This window comes from Lissotriton vulgaris, chromosome 4_1 (genome assembly GCF_964263255.1).
Source record: "Lissotriton vulgaris chromosome 4_1, aLisVul1.2, whole genome shotgun sequence".
Taxonomy (NCBI): domain Eukaryota; kingdom Metazoa; phylum Chordata; class Amphibia; order Caudata; family Salamandridae; genus Lissotriton; species Lissotriton vulgaris.
In genome coordinates, this window is record NC_141691.1 from 1,252,300,661 (window position 1) to 1,252,325,431 (window position 24,771).

The following is a 24,771-nucleotide window of genomic DNA, read 5'->3' on the forward strand; positions in this document are numbered from 1 at the left end:
TTATCATGGATTGTCAGAAGAAATCCTTAAACATACCAAAAGCCCAGTCATGTTTAAAATGTGCACAGCAACAGATGGTCGCTACCCATCTATGAATAAATGCTTGTGTGAGAAAGTGGTTTGTTGGTCGATCTGGGTATGAGCCCTGCTTAAGCAACAGTCACAATCCCTTGCAGGGTGCACCACAAAAATTAACTACATTTACCTGTGCTTAAACCTGGGTAGCTTGGTGCAAACAGCATCAGGCTTAATGTAGAGGCAATGTGTAAAGTATTTATCAAGCACAAAAACAGTAATAAAGTGTAAACACAATAAAAGAAAAACCCCACATCAATTTAGAAACATAGAGTACATTTTAATAAATTGATTGACACCAAATCAAACAAAATCAGTAGAACCAGAGTTATGATTTTCTTTAACGTTTTTAGAAAATCCTATCACCTGGAAGTGGATTGGCCTGGTCAGTAATTACCTTTGGATTTAGAAGAAATTTTGAGAAAAATGTTCTAAGAAGGTAAAGCTCAGGCTCAGCAGGATAAGGCTCCAGGCTGTGTCCGAGGAGGGCACTCTGTCATCACTGAGCCTTGGATCTCAGCCGGGGTGAAGATTTCTACATTCGGACTTAGTGTAATATTTGGAAGCCGAAAATCTCCAGTGTGATGAACATGAGGCTGTAGCCGAACACAGTTCCAGGGGCTTGGATATTCCCCTGACGAAGGACCGCTGATCAGGATTTGCTGCTATGGAGAAGAATGTAGTGGGAGAAGCCACAATGTCAGGCCGACTGGCTATGCACCTTGAGTGGCTGGATAAGCAGGTTGGTCCCAGCATGCCCTCATATTTCAGAGCAGCTTTTAGGCAACTATTTTCCAAGTTCTCAGTTCTGGATTTTGCCTATCTGGGTGCCTTTTGCATCACAACCAAACATCCAGGAATGGTGGGACACCACCTGGGTGATCATGACTCACACACGCCTGATCTGGTGGCAGGTTCAATATGGTGGGAGCCGTTTGTGACCCTGTGGCTCTGAACAGGAGACCAGCAAACAAGCCATTGGAGTCCCTCTGACAGTCCTGCGTACATGTAAAGACGGAGGGCTCAAACAGCAGAGCTGGCCTCTGAGGATTCAAGGGAGGCTCCAGGAAGCAAAACAGTCCACCCATGTACAGCAACACAGTCTTGCTGAGTGCACTGCAAGTCACAACAGCAGGCAGTCCTATGAGAGTCCTTTCACAGGTCCAGGAGTGAACTGAAGGGTGGGTCTGATGTTCCTATTTTTATAACCAATTCTGCCTTTGAAGTTAGGAGATGTCTCTAGAGGTTTCTACTTTAAAGTGCATGGACTTTCCTGACTCTCCTGCCCTGCCTGGCTACAGTGACAATGTGGAGGTGACTAGTCTTTTCTGTGAAGGACTGTGCTCAGCTCCACCCCCATCCTGGCAGAAGATGGTCCATTCATGGACACCTAATCCCTCTATTGTGTGACTGTCTGGGTGGAATTCACAACATCTACTGTCAGTTACACTCAATCATGTGACCCAAACCTGGTAGGAGGCACAAAGGGGCTAAATGCAGGAAAATGCCATCTTTCTAAAAGTACCATTTTCAAAATAGTAATAAGAAATCAAAGAAGTTTTCATTACAATTTCATAGATATCAAACATAAACTGGCTAGCTGGTCCCAATCAAAAGGTAGCACTTATATTATATGTAATAAGGCAACCCAATGTTATCCTATGGGAACAGTAGGAATCACAGTAGTGAAAAAAGAATTTTGGAGTTTTTCACTACCAGGACATGTAAACTTAAAAGTGCATGTCCAACCTTTTATTACAAAGCACCCTACCCTGTGGGTTACCTAGGCCCTATCTTAGTGGTGACTTATATGCAATAAAAGGTAAGCTTAAGGCTTGGAAAGGGGGTTATATTGCGAAGTGGAATTGGCAGTTTAAATCTGTATTCAGGCTGCAATGGCAGACCTGGGAGAAGTTTGAAGGTGCTACTTAAATGTGTGACACAATCAGTGTTTCAAGCTCACCGATAGAATTGAATTTAAAGGCACTGGATATATGGTACACCACACTACAAGGGATGTATAAGTAAATTAATTATGCAAATCAGTTGTAAGCCAATTAAACCATGTTTAGAGGAGTGAGCACAAGCATTTTACTGCAGGTTAGCTTTGAAAAAGTGCACAGAGCCCCAAGGCCAGCAAGTTAAATTTAGCCCAAAAAAGTGGAAGGTAAAGGCAAAACGTTTGGGTGTGACCCTTCGGAGAGGGTCAGGTCCAACAGCTTGCAAAACTGAAACTTTGCTTAATAGTAGCCACTAAAGAAAGTGTAAACAAGTTGGCTTTATCTCTGAAACCTGTACAAACATATAGGAACATATGCTTTCTTTTTGTTGTGGCTCTATTCTTTGGTCCTGGTAAAAGGCAATTACCTAATTATTGTATTTCCACTTTTAAAACATGTCTAAATTAGCCTCGCTGTTGCAAACTACTCATTTTTGGATAGTTATATTAAGCTTTTCTACATTGGCAAACGCTCCGATTCGCAGATATGGCCCATTTGCGACAGCAACAATGCATTTTGGCATGTATGGAACCCAAACCGGGATTCGGTATACAATTTGGGTTTGCGCCAAAAACAGATTTGTATGCGGATGGGGTGTCCCTTACAAATACCTAATCATTATGGTATGTAATAATGTTTTCCATTTGATTTCCAGTCACAAAACATTAATAATTTACCAACTGCAAACATATAGTGGTAACACATCTGCAAATGGGAAGGGGTCCCCTGGGGATCTCTTCCCTTTTGTGAATGTAAAAACAACCTTTTTTTAAGTGGAGGCATTGCTCCAGGAGAACACTGCCTGTTATTCAACAGAAAAAAAGAAATACACTTTTCTTTTTAAATGCAGTCCTGTTTTCGCTGACTGTTTCCCTGTATTCTGCTGATATCATCCCAATGGGTTCCGTCAAAGATGTTAAATTCCTCTTGTGGAATGTGAGAGGTATGCACACCATGTCTAAGGGGCATATGTATCAAATCCTGTATTTGCGATTCTCAAATAGCGATTTTTTGAGAATAGCTATTTGAGAATCACAAAACAAGATGTAATAAAAAATCACAAATATTTTGCGATTCGTAAATTGTGAGTCACAATTTAGGAATGACTTCCCATTCATCCCTATGGGCCTAGAGGCCCATAGGAGTGAATGGGAAGATATTCATAATTTGCGAGTGCAATTTCAAGGGTGCAAGCGTGTCATAAGGATGCACCCCTGAAATGAGCGTGTGTGCACATGTGGCGCACATACATGGCCTAAGGGCATATATGTGTGCCACATGGCACTTTGAAAAAAGTGCTTTTTTCAAAGAATTTGCAAATTACCACCAACTGTCAGTTAGTGGCAATTTGTGATTTCTTATGCCAAATTCGTACAACTTAGGTGCTTTCTACATCGCATTTGAGGAATCGCAATTTGAGATTCCTAAATGCAATCGTGAAATAGAGAATCGCAAATTTTGCGATTCTCTAATTTGCGATGCACTTTTGGGATTATAAATCCTAAATGGCCTTTTCTCGTTCACAAACGGGAAAAGGGCTTGATACGTATGCCCATAAGTGCCATAATACACATGCATACCTGACTAGGAGGGGTGTACATATAGCGCTGCTGCAAAAAACACATATTACTACTAAGGAAGGGGAGGCCCTAGGGCGGAGATGGAGAGGTCAGGTATCCTATACGAAATACTTGGTTTTCGCGAGGGGGTGCTTATTTGAGTGAGACCAGGAGTCCCCATTCAGTGTAATACACACAAAGAACATCTAGAAGGTTGATATGTAGTTCTAGTAGACAAATTAGATGGTAGAGACATAACAATTTGGAGAGTATATGGTCTGAATGCAGATCAGGCCTCCTTCCTGGTGACCCTTTAAAAAAATTTGGCCCCACACTTGGTAGGTTCAATGATACTGGGAGGAGACTTTAACTGCATCACAGATATTGAATTAGATTGCTCCCATCCAACCCTGAGGAATTTCCCCATTACCACAACAGCTGAATCGTGCAGAAAGTGGGGACTGATAGATACCTGGAGGGCATTACACCCAAGAGATAAGGATTACTCATGTTTTTCCTACTTGCATGAACTGCATGTTAGGCTAGATGCCATACTATGCTCACCAGAGGTACATGAACACATGAAGACAAGGGAATACTTAGCTCCAACAAGTTCCGATCACAATCCCCTTTTGGTAGGGCTCCAATGGACAAGAGAAATGCCGAGCATCCCCACCTGGCGTCTAAGGCTGGAAACCTTTGAAGATCAGGTCTTTCAGGCAACAATAAGAACAGAGATAGAGCAATACTTTGAGGCCAATGCAGGGATGGCCACTGACCCATTTGTGGAGTGGGATGCCTTTAAAGATGATGGTCAGGGTAAAATATATCTCTGAGGTCGTTGGTATTAGGAAAACACTCCTGAGAGACACACTGAAAGCCGAACAGCACCTTAGAGACTTGGAGAAAGTGAGGCCAGAAGATAGGGAGCTACAAGGACAGCCTCTGGCAGCCAAGGAGACAGTAGATGAACAGATTGAAAGGCTCTGCTGTTTTTATTATAAAAATTACATGATCAGAGCCCATGCTGAGAGAGACAGTTCTGGGCAATGCCAGCGCGGTTAGCAAATACGGCTAAGGGAGGCTCGACCATACTTGAAATCCGGGATGAATCAGAAGGGGAGTCATATAAACAACAAGATAATAATAAGGTGTTCTTTAGATACTATGCTGAACTGTACAGGAGAAAGGCGAAGTGCTCAGAGACCAAGATTGACAACTTCATAGGGCCCCAAGCCTTACCAACTATAGACAAGGGAGCTGCAGAAATGCTGGGAAGAGATATAGAACTGCGAGAGGTTAGGGCCGCTATTAAAGCTATGGCTAGAAACAAGACACCAGGTACGGACGACCTCCTGTCGAGTTTTACTTGATGTATGTAGACATCTTGGAGCCGAGATTAGAGGAAGTGTATAACCTAGCAAAACAAAAGGGGACTCTACTAGTGTCGACAAGGGAGGCATTGATCATCCCTTTGCTGAAACTCAGTAAGCCAGCAACGGACAAGACAGGATATAGACACCTATCCATGGTGAACTTAGACTATAAGGTCTTAAGTAAAATTCTGGCTACGAGGTTTCTAACCCATATGACGGATCTCATACATATAGACTAGGCGGGGTTCATTCCAATGCGCAGCACAGCAATGAATATTAGAAGATTGATATGGATCCTAGAGTCAGAATCGTATGATAAAGATATCGCAGTCATGTTTGCAGTCGATATTGAAAAGGCCTTTGATAGCCTAGAATGGCCTTACCTCTTTAGAGTAATGTAGAGATTTGGCTTGAGCCTAGAGTTTGTAAAATGGATGTCCCTACTATATTTGAATTCTAGGGCTCGAGTCAAGACTGGGGGGCTGATATCTGATGCCTATCAGATGCAGGGAGGAACGCGACGGGGATGCCCACTCTCCCCAAAGTTATTTGCTCAGGCCATGGAGCCATTGGAAGCCACGACCAGAATGGGGTTGCACTATAGGGGTTTAGAGGTAATGGGCTGCACCCAGCATTTAGTGCTCTATGCAGATGATTTGTTGTTGATCCTGCAGAATGCAAGAGATGACCTGGTTGGAGCTGGGGAACTGCTTACATCTTTGGCAAGAGTATCGGGCCTCCGACTTAATTGGAGTAAGTCGTGCCTCTTTCCTTACCAAGGCAGGTCGTGAGAAGCCAGACAATAACAAAAGGAGTCAAGAGGGATATGGAACGGTATAGGGGATCGCCCTCCACTCTAATCAGTAAATCAACAACAAGATCCCTATACCTGGGGCGCTAATAACTTAGCACAGACATGAGTACACATCGCTCGAGTTGCATTCATCTTTTACAAAACGAGCTAAACCCCTGCTATCTATCGCAGTGTGGTATTGCTCCTCTAATGTCTAGTTGTCCCCACTCATTCTATGGTTCCAAAGAAAATTAAATACTGCGGTCTCAATTCAAAAAGTGTCCAGCGTGACGTCCCATAGATGTCTGCCATATAGACTAACAGTACATCAATCCACACTTCACCACATGTGTACACTCCTTAAGACGAAAAAATGTGTGGTGGAGAGGAAGGCACCTCACGGGCGAACACCCTCGGGGATGTTGGCAGATGTTACCAACTCAATGCCCCTTTCTCATCATCGGTTGTCTTCCAATTCGAGGTCGTGAGAAGCCACAAATGGAAGTGGCGGTGTCTTGGGAGAGCAGGTGTCTCCCTTATTTGGGAGTTACCATCTACCATGAAAGGGTGGAGTTACTGGAAGGTAACTTAGGGAAAGCAATCAGCGGAGTGAAAGTTTGTCTCACCTTTTGGGGAGCACTACCCCTGTCAGTCATGGGTAGAATAGCTTTCTTGAAAATGGTGACTCTATGAGCTATGAGACTGCTCTATCTGTTTGGGGTGTTGCCTTTCTGGATCCCAGCAGGAACTTTCCGCTATCTGCAATCACTGGTGATTTCTTTATGTGGGGGACAGGTAGGAGACGAGTGACGTGGACCACATTAATTAGGCCAAAGAGTGCCGGAGGCCTTGCACTCCTGGACTTCGAATACTACTATCTTGCAGCACCGATGAAGTGGCTCATGAAAGCTGGCAGGGTGAGAGGAACAACCCAGCCAGAAGAAGCGGTCCCTACTCTAACAGTATTGTCTAGCATAGTGCTAAGACTACCGACAAAGTGGGGAGAGGAAACCTAGGAAGTTAAAGTGATATGTAAATGCTGGATCAGGGACCACCAGAGATCTAAAACTAAAAAACAATACGCCTGGAGATACCACTGACCCTATGTATGTCACTTCCACACGAGGGAAACTGGCAAGGCCTAGAAACCTGGTTGGAGACAGGAGTGACCACCATAGGCATGTTATATGAGGAAGGATCCCTCCTTCCATTCAACAAATTTAGAGAGTGGTATGATATACCCTAATGTCACATTTTAATCTATGATGTCCTCATAAAGGCAATACGGAGGCACTGGGGAGAAGGCCTCTCTGAACCTCCGATGTCAGGACACCAATATGTGGTGACAGCCTCTGGGACTTATAAAGCGGTCACCTGCTTATAGAGACTCCTCATGAATGAAACACAGTCTGCTGTCACCCAGTTGCAGGAAAAATGGGAAGAGGAGTTATCAAAGAGAAAGCTTGGGACATATTAGTGGAAAGGACAACAAAGGCCACTAGAAATGCCAGGTTCCAATGAATGAATCTCTAGGTACTACACAGAGCATACCTCACACCAGCCCTCATCCATAAACAATTTCGGACACAAGAAGCCCTATGCCCTCAGTGTGGAGAAGCAAATGCTGCATTTCTACACATGTTCTGGGACTGTCCTAAAATAGGACTCTTTTGGCGGGAAGTGACGAAACTGCTAGCTGACATAAATGGGAAAGACGTTCATGTAACACCAGGCTACTGTCTCCAATACTGGTTCCCACACACTTCCTAGGTCAAGGTTACAATTAAGTTCCAGGATTTGGCGCTCCTGTTAGCCAAACGAGAGCTCACTGGAAACTGGAAAACCCAGGGGGATCCCGGAGTAGAGTGGTGGAAGAAGGAATTCACAAGGTGAGCGACTTAAAAGGGGAAAGTAAAGTTGGGTGTAGCAAGATGAGGAAGAGGATCCATGGAAGCAGCCAGAGACTGGGAAGCACTAGTGGATTTACTAAAGCACCCCCTAGCATAGTGGAAGAGGAAGAGTAAAGGGGACCATTGAGGAATAGAGAGCATGAATGAACCCCAATCTGCTGCCCCCAGAGGGCCGATGATAGGTTGGTGCAGAGCAGGAATATCGACATATAAATATCGAGGGACATAAATATCCCCACAAAAATACAGTGGTAAAGAAATATCGACAACAAAAATATCGTGGACAAGAATATCGACTGACAGGTAAGTAATATCGATTTCAAAAAGATCAACGTCTTAAATATTGTTTACAAAAATATAGTTGACAAAAATATTGAATTATTAATAATGTTATGTATTTGAGTGTTTTTAATGAGAATTGTTTGCCATTTCATTATATGTTTTAAAATGTTACTAGTTATTAATATATTTTAAGTTTAATTTTGTGTTTTTAGTTCCGTAGCGGGTTGTGGGTTTATAGGGGAATAAGGTGGGAAGTAATTTAATGATATAGATTTAAATAATAATTTATAGTAAATTTTTTTTTTGTTTAAATTTTTCGTTTTTAAATCCGTAGCGGGTTGTGGGTTTATAGGGGAATAGGTTGAGAAGTAATTTAATTACATAAAAGGTATTGAATAATTAATGTGTTAAGTGATTAATTAATAATAGTTTAAGAATTGTTAATTAATTTCAATTAATCAATTAATAATTAATTATGTTAATTGTTTAATTACGTTTAGGTGTGAGTTGTGGTGTTTATATGTGTAAATGGTGTGAAGGATGGTAAGGAATTAATTTTTTTGATTAATTAATAAATATTTATAAATTAATTTCCATTAATTAATTATTTTTTTTGTGTAATTAATTTTAGGTGTGTTGTGTGGATATTATAGTATTAATTCATGTGTAATTCATGATTTTCTATTATCTTTGTTAATAAAAATATACTTAAATTTATATAATAAGTATGTTAATATTAGAAATTACATTTAATAAAAATGTTGATGGTTTTATTTTTTATTGTTGTAGGATCCAGCGCTTTCCCTACTGTTGCACTCACTGGAGTGGGAATAGTATTTTATACCTCTCCGCTATCCAACGCTTTCCCTACTGTTGCACTCACTGGAGCGGGGAAAGTAATTTTTACCCCTAAGCTATTCAGCGCTTTCCCCACTGTTGCACTCACTGGAGTAGGAATAGTAATTTTTACCCCTACGCTATCAAACGCTTTTCCTGCTGTTACACTCACTGGAGTGGGAATAATCATTTTTACCCCTACGCTATCCAACTCTTTCCCTACTGTTGCACTCACTGGAGTGGGAATAGTAATTTTTACCCCTACGCTATCCAGCGCTTTCCCTACTGTAGCACTCACTGGAGTGGGAATAGTAATTTTTACCCCTCCGCTATCCAATGCTTTCCCTACAGTTGCACGTACTGGACTTGGAATAGTATTTATTTATTTAATTTTTATTTTAAAGGTTTTATATAGCGCTGGCTAGACCCGGAGGTATCAGAGCGCTTTACATGAGCATCAGATCATAGTTACAGGTTACATTGTTACAAAGGTAACACAGTTATTAGAGCATGGCCACATAGTTACTTGTAAGGTCAGGATAAACAATGAGCACAAATAGGTAAGGGGAAAGCAGGGAAGGGGAAAGATTCAGGGGAGGGGGAAGGAGCTGAGGAAGTAGACAGGAAATGATGGCGGGAAAGAGGAGGGGAGGGTGAAGGACACCGCAAGGAAAGAGGAGGGGAAGGGTGACTGGGACACAAACCGGTAGACGAGTCAAAGCAATGTCCAAAGTCCAGTAAGCTGTGATCCCAGGGGAAGTGGTATCGCTTCCCTATCTCTGTTGTGAGAGACTCCCTTTACGCAGTGGACTCTCTCAGAGGGGACTCTGAGACTCCAAGGCCTACATACTGGATCCTTCCCCAAAAAGGGGAGAGGGGGTGCTTTGCCAAGGGGTGCCATAACATACCTCAGCTGTGAGTGGCTCCCTTGGCGCAGTGGACTCTTTCAGTGGTACGATGAGACTTCAGAGAATAAATATTGGATCTTTACCCAACAAGGGGAGAAGGAGTGCTTAGTCAAAGGGCACAAAAGGACAGGGGGCTAGGCAGACTAGCAGGCAAGGTGAGAGATTCAGGGGAGAGTGGATAGGGCACACAGAGAGGGTGTGTTACTCGCGACGTGCCTTACTTAGTCTCAGACCTACAAAAAACATACATTGTAACTATGTTCATGACTCAGGCAGAAATTTCACAAACTGTGCCATCTGCCCCCCGGTCAAACTACAACTGACTCAGGCGCCACCTACACACTCTGGCCTGAAATTAGCAGGACTGAACTGTAGGTCGATTCCCATGCACGCCCTACTTATTAACCATCTGCTTGTGGACCATGAGCTAGACATCCTGTTTCTCACAGAAACATGGCTCACACCGCACTCTGACTCGGATGTGGTCTTGGCTCTGGCCCCGGGCTTCCTTATCCAGTCCCAAGCACGCCCCTGTGGCAGAGGAGGCGGAATGGCTATTTTGCATAGAGACCACTTCTCTTGCAGAATTAGCAATGCTCACATCAAGGACTCAGAGAGTTGCCACTTTACCATCCATCTAACCCCGACAACCTCGCTGACAGGGATTCTGGTGTACCGCCCCCCTGGCCATTTCGGCCCCTTTGCCAGCGCCCTACTTGATTCCATATCAGCTCTTGCCCACTCTACACCCAACTTCACCGTGCTAGGGGACCTCAATATTCACTTTGATGATCCCCTAGACACAGGGGCTGCTGACCTGGTATTAGACCTAGCTGCCTATGGTCTCCACCTAGCAAATACCGGAGCCACCCATATCAAGGGCCACTTGCTAGACCCAGTCTTTACAAATGTCCGTACCCTCCAGGCTAGACCCTCTTGCCCCCTCCCCTGGACAGACCATTTTTTGGTCCCCCTATTTCTGCCAGGAGAATTCAGGAAGCCCCCCAAGCCCACCACATACACCCGGGACAGAGCATGTTCCAGACTCTCTATCAAGGACTGGGCCAATGCTCTAGAATCAACGACTCCTGCCCCCTCCGGGGACCCTGCTACAGCTGATAGTAACATCAGGAAGTGGATCTCCGACTCACTTGACTCCATCATTCCTATAAAAACCTGCGAAGACAAGAGCGGAAAGACAGGCTCAGCCCCCTGGTTCAACCTTGAACTCAGAGCCCTCCGCAAGGAATGTAAAAAAGCTGAGCGACTGTGGAGGAAGGATTGGCTTCACTCCAACAAAGATGCATACCGGAGGACGTTGAGAGCATATAAAGCTGCTCTGAAAATCTCTAAAGCCTCCTACTATGACGATAGGATAAAAAATGCCACTAATTCCGCAAGAGAATCCTATCTCATCGTCAAAGAACTCCTAAAAGTTCCTGAACCCCCATCTCTGACCAGGGCCTCTCCAGACAGGAGTAAAGAATTAGCAAAATTCTTCTACTCCAAAATCTCCCACATCCTAGACTCACTTCCGCAGCCTAGCCAGCTAATGTGCTGGGACACTGTGGCGCCCTACACCTGCCCAGTAGGAGCCCCACGCCCGCTGCTTACTGCCTTTAGGGCGGTTACATCGGACGAAGTCGAAAAGACTCTGGCAAAAATGAAAAGTGGCTCCCCCCTTGACCCCGCACCCATGAGGTTCCTTAAAGCAGTCGCCCCTGCGATTGTTCCCCCAGTCCTGGAGTTGATCAATGCCTCTCTGTCCCAAGGCACCGTCCCTCCTAGCTGGAAGGGAGCGGTAGTCAAAGCCCTGCTAAAAAAAAAACAACTGGACCCCGCCGATGTGGCCAATTATAGACCGATCTCGCTCCTTCCAGGCATCAGCAAAATCGCTGAAAAACTGGTCAACGCTCAGCTGTCCCAGTTTCTGGAATCGAACAATCTGCTGCGACGGTCCCAAATGGGGTTTCGCCCTGGCCAAGGCACGGACACCGCCCTCCTCGCCGTCATCGAGGAGGCAAGGTGCATTTTGGATTCGGGGGGATCAGTGGCAGTGATCCTCCTGGACCTTAGTGCAGCCTTTGACACGGTGAACCACCGTGTCCTGCTCCATCGGCTGGCCAGGGCAGGACTCGGGGGCACAGCGCTGGCCTGGTTAGAGTCATTCCTGTCGGGCCGCTCATTTCAGGTCTGGGATGGTAGCTCCCGCTCTGACCCTCTTCCTCTGACAAGTGGGGTCCCCCAGGGGTCCTCACTGAGCCCCACCCTTTTTAATGCCTACATGGCCCCTTTGGAGGATGTAGTTGCCCCCTTCAACATAAAGATGGTGAGCTATGCGGACGACACGCAACTGGTCGTCTCGCTCTCACATCTAGACCAATACCCGGATAATCTTCTGCACTGCCTCCAGAAAATCCACCTCTGGATGTGCAAATCCTCACTCAAACTCAACAGGTCAAAAACAGAAGTTATGCTGATGGGTAAGAAATGGGCAACAATTCCACTATCCGTCTGGCCCGACTCCATGGGTGAGGTGCCCACCCCCAGAAAAGAAATTAAGAGTCTGGGGGTCTGGCTCGAACCGGACCTATCCATGAAAACCCAGGCTACTAAAACAGCCGGAACTTGCTTTGGACTTATGGGATCAGTCCGCAAGATCCTCCCCCTACTTCCCCCTCTTTCCAGGAAACTGCTGGTCCAAGGACTGGTTCTTGCACGATTGGATTACAGCAATGCTGTCTATTTAGGAGCCCCCGAAGCCACCTTGGGCAAGCTGCAACGAACCCAAAATGCAGCTGCCCGGATGCTGATGGGCCTTCCTTCCAGATCCTCCACCAGACCGGCCCTTAAGGCACTCCACTGGCTGCCAGTGCGAGAGAGGATCGAGTTCAAGGCTATGTGCATCGCCCACAAGCTCCTCAATGGACAAGGCCCCTCTATCCTAGGAGACATGGTTACCCCGTACAAAGCCCCTAGATCTCTGCGCTCGGATAACGAGCGACTGGCGAATGTTTCCAAGTTTAGGAGGGCACGTACCGGAGGTCGCCGCTTCTCAGTAAAGGCAGCCTCCCGATGGAACTTGCTCCCCCGCAGTCTGAGATTGGAACCCTGCTACCTGCGCTTTCGCAAGCAGCTCAAAACGCTCCTCTTCCCTAAATAAAAAGGTCTTTCCCCCCCCCTCTCCCCTCTCAGCCAACTTTACAGATCTTATAGCGCGGGGATGCCTCCGGGTCACCAGGCGCTCTACAAATCCTTAAATAATAATAATAATAATAATAATGATAGGAGCTAGAGAGGAAGACAAAGAGAGAAAGAGTACTAAATGGGAACAAAATTAAATAATGAGGTATTATATAGCGCTGGCTAGACCAGATGGAATCAGAGCGCTTTACCTGAGGGACAATAATGTTATAATTTGCATCAGTTAAAAGTTACATAAGTATTAAGAAAAGCATTTAAAGAACATAGGGGACAAGGTGATTAGAGCAAGGAAGGGTAAGGGGATAGGGTAAAGGGGCAGGAGGAAGATAGGACGTAGAGACAAGGGGAAAAATTGCCCAAGGTCCGGCTGGGTAAGTGATGGCAGGGAGGGGGAGTCCACAACCCATCTCCTCTTTAGCTATATGGTAACTCTACGGGCATCAGCCAAATCACTAGGTCTCCACAGTCTGGGCTAAGTTCCGCAGGTTCCAAGTCCTGATGTGTACGCAGGTTAGGGGATAGGTTCAAGGTCTGGTCAATGTCCAATTGTTGTCCCAGGGAAGTAAAGCAACGTATAGGGGTCCACTATGGAAAGCCATCTTGGGGTCAGGCAGGGGACTGTACGGTACACTGGTACTCTGGTGGCCATCCTTCACATACTCTCTCTGCAACATGAACTTTATGATATCAATTATTGATTCTTTAATATCCGCTGGAAGATTCATTTTGCGAAGTTTTCGGAACAGCGGTCTCAGGTAGGATTCAGTCTGTTTCTGCGTGGCGCTGGCAAGTTTCCCTTGTACACTACGTTTCACATAATCTTCTCGGCTATTTAGGTCTTTAGCCCACACTCCAAGAAGAAACTTCATGACTTTGGTTATGCTGTCCATATCCTTATCTATTAACAGAGACAATGTCCCTAGACCAGAAGACAGTAAATTCCAATAAATATAGACTAAATAGTTCTATATCAATTGTCCAGCCGGACAGTTTAATTTCAATGCATGAGATACAGAAAAGTTAGGTGTGATACAAGTGGGACACCAGCCGGTGCCCAACTAACACACTCAAGGGAGGACAGACAAAAGTTTTTTAGGCAAATTAAGGCAGTCTGAAAATCATAAATCATACACAGACAATCCAAAATATACACATATGCAAATAGTAAATCACAAAATAAATAAGCATTTAGTGTATTAAAGTCCATATCTTTATTATCATCACCTTGTCCCAAAGATTCTCCCAAAGCCTCCAGCTCCTCGATTGTGGTATTCTCTTCATGAACTTTCAGGTCATTCTGGGTATCCTCTTCTCCCGGTTCTGGGCCTGCCACAAGTTCATTCAAGTACTGCTGGCCAATCTTATCCAGGGCAGCTTTCAAGTCGTTCCTCAAGCCTTTATTAACTTCAGGTGCTAAAATGTCTATCTTTCTCAATCTCTGAAAAGCATCATAATCTGTTTCAGCAAACAATAGAATCGGTTCACCTCATTCTCTCACCCTCCGGATCACCTCTGGTCTAGAAAGAGTCATCGGTAACTTCTCCTCTGCTAGCTCGAGCTCTAATACAGGATTACTTAAGGACGATGGCTGCTCTTCCTCATCATCCTTTTCTATCTTGAGACCACACCTCTGGAAGTATGCCTCTTCATCTTTTCTTGCAAGCTCACTGTGTTTGAAGTATTTTTTGTTTTTCCCTACAAGCGCCTTGTCCTCCAACAGCTTCCTTTTACAGGCGATCTCTGCCTTCAGAATGTTCATCATGGTGCTGCCAGCGAACAGCCCAGGCGTCGTACAACCCCTCTAAGCCCCCAAAACAAATACAAAACACAGAGGATAGGAAGACAGCTGTGCAGTCCTATGTCTTTTTCCATTGACTGTGGATCGCCTGGTGTAGTCTTGTTTTACTTTCCATTCGCATTTCCATTCATCATTTTGTTTTTAGTTCTTTTTCAGTTGTTGTGTTTAGTGTTGGTTCCACAGGGGTTGCTGTTGATCTATGATAAGAGTGACCCATGGCAGGGGTTGGGCCTCTCACCCTCGTTTTTGGAGTGGTCAGCCATTTTGCTAATCTGTACCCCAAAAAATACTGTCAGCCATGTTAGCGTGAAGTTAAAAATAAAAGTTAAAATAATAGTACAATAAGTAAAGGTGCCATTAAGGTATCCACGATGTTGCCACTGCAGTCATTGTTTACCCCGTGTAATCAAGCTGCATGCTACGTCAGGACCACCCTTTTGAAGATCAAGGGTTCTGTAGACGTGAATCCTAGTCCGCTGTGTGATAATTCTATTGTTCTGTACAACAATAAAAACAGTAAAAGGAGATAAAATAACTGTGCGCTCTCGGCGTTGTTATGCGCCGATCCAGGGGGGACGGGGCTAAGTAGCAGCTTCCTCCGCTGAAACACCTCACCTCACCTCCTCAGTCTCTCTGCTTGTCTCCGATCGGAGGGCGATAGTAATGTTTACCCCTATGCTATCAAACGCTTGCCCTACTGTTGCACTCACTGGCAAGGGAATAGTAATTTTAAGTTGTATTCTTTGTTTAATAGTGCAATCTGTTAATTACATATAGAATATTTAATTTAATTTACATCATTTATATATGTGTATATTTTATTTTTATATAATTTAAAAAGTTTATAAATTAAATAAAGATAATAGTTAATAACTTGTATTTAAGTAAATATATGTATATGTGCACTTTTTTGTGCTTATATTTATTAAATTAAGATAATTAGTTATAATTAGTTAAAATATGTATTAAATTTAATTAATTTTGTTAATGAAATTAATATTATTTAATTAAGTTCATTTAAGTAATGTATTTTTTTAAGACAATATTTTTTACTTCTATATTATTTACATCAATATTTTTTCTATAGATATTATTGTACTTATCTGTTTATGTATAGGAAGTCGATATTTTTGTTATCGATATTTTCACATCAATACATTTTTCATCAATATGTTTACAATCGATATTTTAATATTGAACCGGCAGGCCAGTAGCTAATGAACCTACGGAATAAAACCAGCAAAGGGCAAAACAGATAGAGTGACTTCATGCTAAGGCACGTCTAGGGGGAGGGAGGGAGGAGGTGAGGGAGTTGGGTGGTTGCTCAATGTTACATGGATAGGATGGCATGATATAGAAAGATGGAGCTAGCAGGACTGATAGCTATCTAAGAAAATAGACGGGTCCTCAACGCCAGAGATCTCAAGGGCTACAAGAATGCTATGGTGGCTGATTAATATGTTTCTCTTGCATTCCTGCTAGTCTGGCACCATGATTGATTATAGATAGAAGGGACCAGTACACACTTTAATGTTGAATGTCTGTAGGACTTCATTGCATAAAAGGAGATGTAAGATGTTATGAAATGCTCAATAAAATTTGCTAAAAAAATTAGTTCTGTCCTGTTTCCTTTAGAGGAAACAGGCTGAATTTACAAACATTTTTTGCTTTGTTAAAAAGCAGTCAGAAATGGTGGTCTGTTGTCCAAGCAGGCCAACATCCCTAAGATGGCACCGATTCATAATAGGTCACAAATTGTGTGACCTACCTCATTAATATTCATTATGTAGGTCGATTTGAGACCCACTAGGAATTGCTCATTTAAATTTTAAACTTTCATGCACTAGGGATTGCAATTTCCAAATTGAGACTTGGTAAACTGTGCAATTTTGAAATCGCAATGACTAATCTTTATACATATGGCCCCATATTATTTTATTGAATGTAGTGGTTGTCTCCTGGCTTCTTTAATGTGCCTATATATCTGAACGCTAACCAGTACAACATTTTCAAAGAGTATGCAGCCCAAAATAGGGTGACCAAGATTGTTTATGCTCTCAACATTTGATGAATTAGTACAAAAGATTTGCCTGGCAGGCAATAAAAGATCAGATCCATTTTAAAGTTTTAACTCTGATCATGAAAGCTGCATATGATCTAAGACCTGATCACTTAAGCAAATGTGTTCAAACCAAGAGCATTTGTAGCACTGACTCAGGAGCTTGCTTTCATGAGATAGGACTGAATAAAACATGGAGTGACGATTCTTAGCATGAATGGAGTGGTCCTGTGGATGGCCCTTATATATGAGTGCCATCTCTGTGCTTACTCGTTTGCAAAGTAAACTGAAGAAATATTTCAGAAGTTAGACTAATTTTGTTTCTACAACTATGGGGGCGAGTCTGAAATCGTTTGGAAGGTCCCCGAACGCGATCTGGCGGTAAAAAGTATGAGCCGTACGCGTGTTCTCCGCCCGACTTGTACAGCTATACGAGCGAGCAAGTACGATGTGAGAAACGCAAAATCGCCGACCGAATCGTTTCTGGGTCCGAACATGGGGGCTGAGGCCTTTTACTCCTGATGTTCCAGTCACTGAGCTCCTATGTATCCTGAGCAACTGGGCTAACGTCCCTTCAGCACTTGACTCAGGAATAGCGGCATCCACCCAGTCCAAGGCTCCCTAGGAGGAGCAGCAGATACAGGGGAGTGATCATAGGCTCAAAACTCAAAATGTTCACAGCTACAGCAATACATCATTCTGCAGCCAAATCTAACTTTTATGATAAAAGAGAAGTATTTTATTTCTACCAGTAACGGCATAAAGTAAAAATACAACATTCACAAAGAACTACACAGACCCCTGGAAGTCATGGCTCGAGTGTTTCTTTAGACGGCCCCCGAGTCCCAATCACCCCAACCTCTTAGCGATAGTGGTTATTCCCCATTCACTCTAGGTAACTTCTAGGGCAAGTTCCATGAGTAGTCTGAGTCTTAAGTGTCCACCCTGACTATATTTTAAAGTCAACAGTGTTCCAACACCGAGCAAGTTTCCTCGGGGCTGGCTTAATGGGTCGCTGCTTACCACGGCACACGGGCTATGGCCCTCACAGCCCATTAATCTTCTTGCAGCAGTCCCTCATAGCATACAGGGTCACAACTCCTTACTATGCACGGGCTCCAGCCCGATTGGCATAATGATGTGCATGACTCTATGACTCTACGAGCGTCGCCAACTTTAACCTGCTTAAAGGCAACATTCTGAGAGGTGTAGGACCTTGCTCCCTCCAGCAGTCTCCTCTTCTTCACAGGCCATACTGATCTTATCCGTCACGTAGGCACTGGTGCTCTAGGCTTCAAGGCAGGTGGTTGTGGTTTCCTTGGGTAATGTCCCCTAACCCATCAGGGAGACTAGCAGTCCTTGGCCCTAAGTCCTGAACACAGTCTTGTAGAGGTTCCCCTCCTCACATACCCTGTCTGGCTGCTTGGCAGATGACAATTTTTAGGAACTCAAGCTCTTCTTCTTATAGTCCATTTCAAGACACCACATGTGATTTAGAGTTTTGGTCTTTGAAGTTCATGTTCCGGGTCTGCTTATTTTCAAAACCCACTCTTCTGCCCTCTCTTCCTTCTGAAAGCAGTCTGTCACAGCAGGAGTGACTCCAAAGCTGATAGCCCCCAACACAGGCCATGAGAGTGACTAGAATTCGCACCTTGATGTCAGACATAGAGATATGTGTATGAAAAGGTTAGCCCAGACCATCAGCCTTACTCTTTATGATTCTCTTCTTCCTAGGATGTGCCCAGGCCCCTTCCTTGTGACATCTCAATAAACAAAGAGAACATTTTGAAGTGTTCAGGGGCAGCCTGACTCTCATCTCTCCAGTGTATGCCACACCCAGCTTAGAGGAATGCAATAATACACAAATCTGTCTGGGGGGCATCTTCTATCTTCTCTGCTCATGTTTCCCCATGGAGGCATGGGTCTCCCAAAATGGAAGTCAAGTTCCTCCATGTATTGAGCCATTCACAGGCACCCACACACCCAGTGCATCTATACAGCAAACACACACACACTGCACTCCACCATCCTTCCTGGACTGTTCCACTCATAGTCACACATACACCCAGCATATACATTTACCAAATACACACTCCACAGTAGTACATCCTTCATGTATTGTACTACTCACATACATCCAGCACATGCATTTAGCATGCACGCACTGCACAGTACTACATTATTCCTGTATTTTACCCCTCCCAGGCACTTATACACCCAGCACAGATTCACCAGCCATGTCCTTCGCCGCACTATACGCCAAACTAATGTAGTCCAAGTTTGAGGTAACCACACACCAGCGGAACAATAACTGGATGAGCCTTAGACCTCACTCCAGTGATACAGGTCAATAGGATCTGCTGAAGCCTACTGATCTCTACATAGTTATGCTGCCATCACCTCGCTTGCTCAGACATGGGTCCCGTGTTCGCCATGTCACTGGAGTCAAGCTATCATGGCTGATGAGGGGTGATACCCCAGATCCTATCCTAGGAGTCTTGTCTCCAGTTCGGGGAGGACCTGGCATGGCAGTTCAGGCTGGACTGTTCCCATGGGGAGGAGGGTCAAGACTGTTTTCCATATGGCTGGGTCGAAACTGGAATGCTGTAGTGAGCAAACAAATGATGGACTTAGGCCCAGACCCCTGTACTGGGGGTGAATGTTTGACATTGTTCAGCATTCCATCCATAAATTGTCCTTTTTGCATTTGTCACCCTAAGTGGGAAGTGTATGCCCAGACACTGGAGTCAATCTATCATGGATGATGAGGGACAATACTCCGAAATAGGTCCTAGGATGCTTGTTTCCAGTCTGTGGAGGACCTGACCTGGCAGTTAGGGTTGGAATTATCCCATGGGGAGCAGGGCCAAGACTGATTTGCATATGGCTGGGTCCCAACTGGAATGGGGGGGTGAGCAAAAAAGATGTCTTTAGGCTCGGATCTCTGCACTGGGGGTGAATGTTTGACATTGTTCAGCATTCCGTCCATTAATTGTTCTTTTTGCACATTTAGAATGTTGGAATTGTCTTGCCCTAACCATTTGGTGTCTGCAGCCTGTATCTGGGGTCACATGACTAGGCGTTGCTGCAAGTTGGTCTTTGTGTATTGCTCACAGACAGTGAGACAAAAGAGCAATAGGTGTTGGCAGGATGGGCCATTTCTGACATGATGGGGGTTGGAGCTGTCACCTACCACACTTGCACATAAAAAATACAGAGCCTCAGCATACTCACAAAAGGTTTCACATTAGTTTTTTGTGTCCTCTGACAAGGTCGGGTGAAAATTCTGACTTCTCTGGGAGTGAAACCCTTTAGAACTGTCTCCCACTTCAAAGCTGGCACCCAGGATAAATAGAGGACCCTCAGATCTAACTCTTCAGATCACATCTGGACACGTAGACTCTGCCATAATTTAGGACTGCCCAGCTATGAAGTGGGCCTTGCTGAGCTGTTTGCTGTCCAAGATCTGCTTTTCTGCCCAAGGACTGCTGTTGCTGCACCAAGAGTCTTCTGCTGCCGTAAGCTGCCCTGCTGAATCCAGCCTGCCTGTGTGGACCCAGAACTCCAGTAAATCTCCAAGGATCAACTGGCTGTCACCCTGTTTAAAGCCACAATAACATAACAAGCTTCTTTGACTAAGGCCCAGCATAACGCAGTTTGTCCGAAACATCGACGCATCTCAGCATAAGTCCCCGTAAGTACTGGCAGATTACTCATTGCTGATGCAGCCCGACACTGACACCGGCCTGGCATGATGCATCTCATCCCCAATGCAGACACATCACAGTGCAAGTTTCTGCAGGCCCAGCCAGCTTCCTTGACAAGGACGCAGGGCCTCGCATTGCAGCTCCTTGTAGATGTCATCGACTCTGCTGCTGCATTACACGTCGCAACGCCAGACATCGCAAAGCTGCTCCTCTTCAACAGCTCTTTGATGCTGGCTTGCACACCTTGATTCAAGGACTTTGAAACCTGAGGCCCAGATCAACCAGGTAGTTTTTCATTAGTCAGAACTCAGTTCTGTCTAAAGCCTGCACTTTTTAGCGGTTGGGCTGAACTTGTAACTTGCACCCGGCCTGATGCAACCAAATAACTGTGGATGGTACTTTTTGTCCGGAATTTTATATATCATGAACTTGACCTGAAGGTATCAGAGCGCTTTACATGAGCACCACTTGCATTACACAAGGACACATTCATTTTTGTTAGGCACGGGGAGATTAAGTTGCTCAGAATCACAGGATGATGAGTGTCATTGTCTAGACTAGAACCCTGTTCCTCAGATTTGAAATCGACACCCCTAGCCTTTAGGCCACATCCTCTCTTTAAGAGAAACTCACGGCTTCTAAGTTCTTGAGATTCACAAAACATTTAACATTGGATATCTCTGCTCCCACTAATTGGATTTTTGTTGTTTTGGTGTCAAATAATTTATAAAATTTTACTCTATTTTTCTAAATTAGTGTGGAATTGTTCCTGTGTTTCCACTCTATTACTCTTTGAAGTGCTGCATAAATACTTTATACGTGGCTCTAACTTAAATATAGCTGCTTTGTACCAGAGAGTTGAGAACTCTCTGGTACATTACAACTTTCCTGTAGGGCTGGCGGTCTGTGGCAGCACAGCCAAGGTGGTAGCATGCCTCCACTCTAAGAGAGAGCGTGAACCAACATACTGTCATGAGGGGCTACAACATGAGCTCAGGCCATAATCAACATCGACCTATATGCTCCAGGGTCCTTTTGTGTGGCCCTTTACCTGCCTTTCTGCTTGCTTCATGGGGTGACCTCGCCATGAAAATGTGGGCTGGAATGCAGGTTGCAAATTCCAATGGTGATGCCCATTCCGGCACAGCCTCCATTGACGGCCACTTTCCTCACTGCCACGGGAGCTATGATCTTGGCAGTGGTCTGGAAGCAATCTTTAGGTAACTTACTCTCCCGCTTCGAAATCTGGCGCTCGACCACCTGAGTAGCAGGCGGTTGGCCTGCCAAATGGCAGCAGCGGTCCCCACACCGCCAAAGTCGTAATTACGCACTAAGTCTGAAGGTAAAAATCTTCACTAAGCAAGATGCAAAGCAGCATCTGATTAACATTGATAGCTTTCTGGGAGACTTTTCCCACTTTCAATGATGGCTTAACAAGACTTTGTCCTTTGTCCACCCATCTTTGGCAAGTTGGTTTCTGGATCCTGCCTGCATCCTTGCTTTGTAGAGGATTCTACCTTCCCAGGAAATATACAAGTCTGATAGTAACTCTTTGACCAAGAGCAACCTGGTTCTTATATCCAACCTAAGCTCCATTGTGGTCAGGCTTGAAACTTACCTTTGTCCCCGCCTAATATGACCAGTTGCCTGCAGTTGCTGATTCAAGATTTTTGGTCCTATTTTCCATTAAAACTTAAAAAAAAATTATATCCAGATTTCCTTATTGAATGCTTGTCATTTTGGCGTTGTTTTGTTCATTAAAATATATGGTATTTCAAAAAATTGGAGTGGGATTTAAAAACAATTGAATTGTCGACTATTTTTACTGTTTGACACTTCTAAATGCTTAACATATTTTCTTAAGTTAAGCCTGTCTACTCTGTACTATAGCTACCAGGGGTTGAGCTGAGTTTTAAATTACTGAAAACTTTTGTGGAACTAACAAGGGTAGTGTCATTATTAGTTGTGGTGGGCTACCATCTACCCCAACTAATAATCCACTTTCTCACAGTTTCCAACCAAAACATTCCGATATTAACAAGTACTATACATTTAAACTCCCACGTTTTCATGTATATTTTATCAATGACGTCACATCCAGCAAAAACACTCTCATCAGCTAAGCCATCTATGGATATTTAGCAACTCTTGCAACATGTTTCGGATAGCAGAGTAAGTGCTTCACTGCATTTAAATTGCACCGTCTTTGAACAATGGAGTCACTGAATCTCATGTTTTATGTACCTCTGCGTGAGTTGTCTCTCTTTTGTATTACAAAACAGTTGGGCAGGGCACTTGGTTATATGCACTCATTATTGAAGAGCCCTTGATCATTCTCCTCTCACCTCCACAGTGTTTGGCAATTGAGCCTTTTAACGTTTTAGGTAATCTATGAGGGCGTTAGCAATCAGGCACTCTACCTAACTTTCCCACCATTTTCTCAGAATATTTATTTACATTGAAATTTTTATTAAGCAGTTTTCTTTTAAACACTCAGGGCCTCATTTATGGCTTTTGCTATAGGGCAGAGCAGCAGACCTTGCTGCTGCGCTGCCCTGCAACCAAAGAAAAGGGCAGGAATGTGTTGTAAACTATTAGATATGGTGCATTGCTGTCCTTTTTCCCTGTGCCCACACACAATGGGCTGCCATGTGCCAACGCAGGCACCTTTGCACCATGGTGCAAGGGTGCCTGCTTTGCAGGGATGATTGTTTTTGTACAGGGAGGGAATCCTTCCTGCACAATAGCAATCACAAGAAGTAGAATACAGCACCCATAGAAAGAGGAAAAACAAGGAGAAATAAAGACATTTTTCCTGGTTGTGCCTTCCTTATGCCTCCCTTGGGGAGGCGTACGTTTTTGGTGCTGCCTCAGACTTACGATTTCTCGTAAATTTGTGTCAGAGTCAGAAAAACATTGATGTTGCAGGGAACGACCCCAGCAACACCCATGGAATGCCCCTTTCACACAGTTTTCTGCGTGAGAGGGACACATATTTATAAGGCCATGAAAAGTAACGTAATGTCGCTTTACATGGCCTTATAAATATGCCAGTGGCACATTGCGCCACCGGAACGTAAAAAAAGTGAAGTTCAGGTGGCGCAATAGTGCCGGTAGGGCCTCATAAATGATACCCTCAATCTCTAAGGGCACATTTTACAAATGGTGAAACCAAGACATTTTTGATAACTAGCATAACAATTGCTAATCCTTACTAAAATCATTCAAGTGGATTGAAAACATGTGAAAGTCAAAGTAAAAGCAAAAGAATAAACATGTCCCCATGGTGATGAACATTTTTCATCATTAAATATAAAGTTGTTTGTATATCTCAATGATGAATAAATTCACAATACTACATTTTACCTTAAAATTACCTTAAAATGTATTTTTGGAGTAAAATATGCCTGAGAATGCTCACATGAACATAGTTAATTCAATTTATCAGTATTTCTTTTGCTTTCAGTAAAACATCTCAATTGATAAACGATGTCATTGTACAATTTCAAGGTTCTTTGATATTTATTTTTTCTTTTATATTTTGTTTAGTTCATCAGAAAGAAAAAGTGGACAACAGGGAACATTATGTTTGTGTCTACAGATGGCAATCCCACGCACAGCAGACACTCACCCATCAGAGCAGAATGCTATTTTCACCAGTTTCGAAAACAAGCTGCTTCATCGGTCCAGAGAAAAGGAGCCTGCCAGCACTAAAGTCAGCCCCATCCTTTCTGATGACACACTGCACCAAATCCATCAACCCACAAACTTTGCAGAACACTTTCAGATTGGCAAATGAAATGCATCCAACAGGTAATCTAAATGCTAGAGGATATAAATCGTCACATATATAAGTGTTTCCACTTCTAATTATCTCTTTAGAGTGAAATTGGCTTCTTAATAGTTCTGAATAAGTTATGATAAGTAGGAATGTTCAGAATACAAAAAACTGATTTGAAACCAATTCATAGTTTTTCCTTCCAGAAAGTATAACTGTTCAACCAATAAAAATGAAACATGAACAATAGGTGAAAAGGGATTAAGCAGCCAAATATACATATTTATATATGTATGTGTGTATGCATGTATTTATTTATATTGCACACTGCCCATACATAATTGTTCTTAGTCGTCTTTGATTAGACAAACTTTGCAAAACAACATATTTGATTCTGAGCCGAAAATCCAAGAACTGGACTACCGAAACAAGGCCAGGTAATTTTAGAAGCATCAAGGTCTGTAAGTTTTCAGAAGCTAAATACT

At 43.7% G+C, this 24,771-nt stretch overlaps 1 pseudogene; it reads right to left on the minus strand.

The window, feature by feature from the left end:
* Positions 1 to 527: 527 nt before the first annotated feature.
* Positions 528 to 14,703, minus strand: LOC147723105 (pre-mRNA-splicing factor 18 pseudogene; annotated as a pseudogene).
* Between the last annotated feature and the right edge of the window lie 10,068 nt (positions 14,704 to 24,771).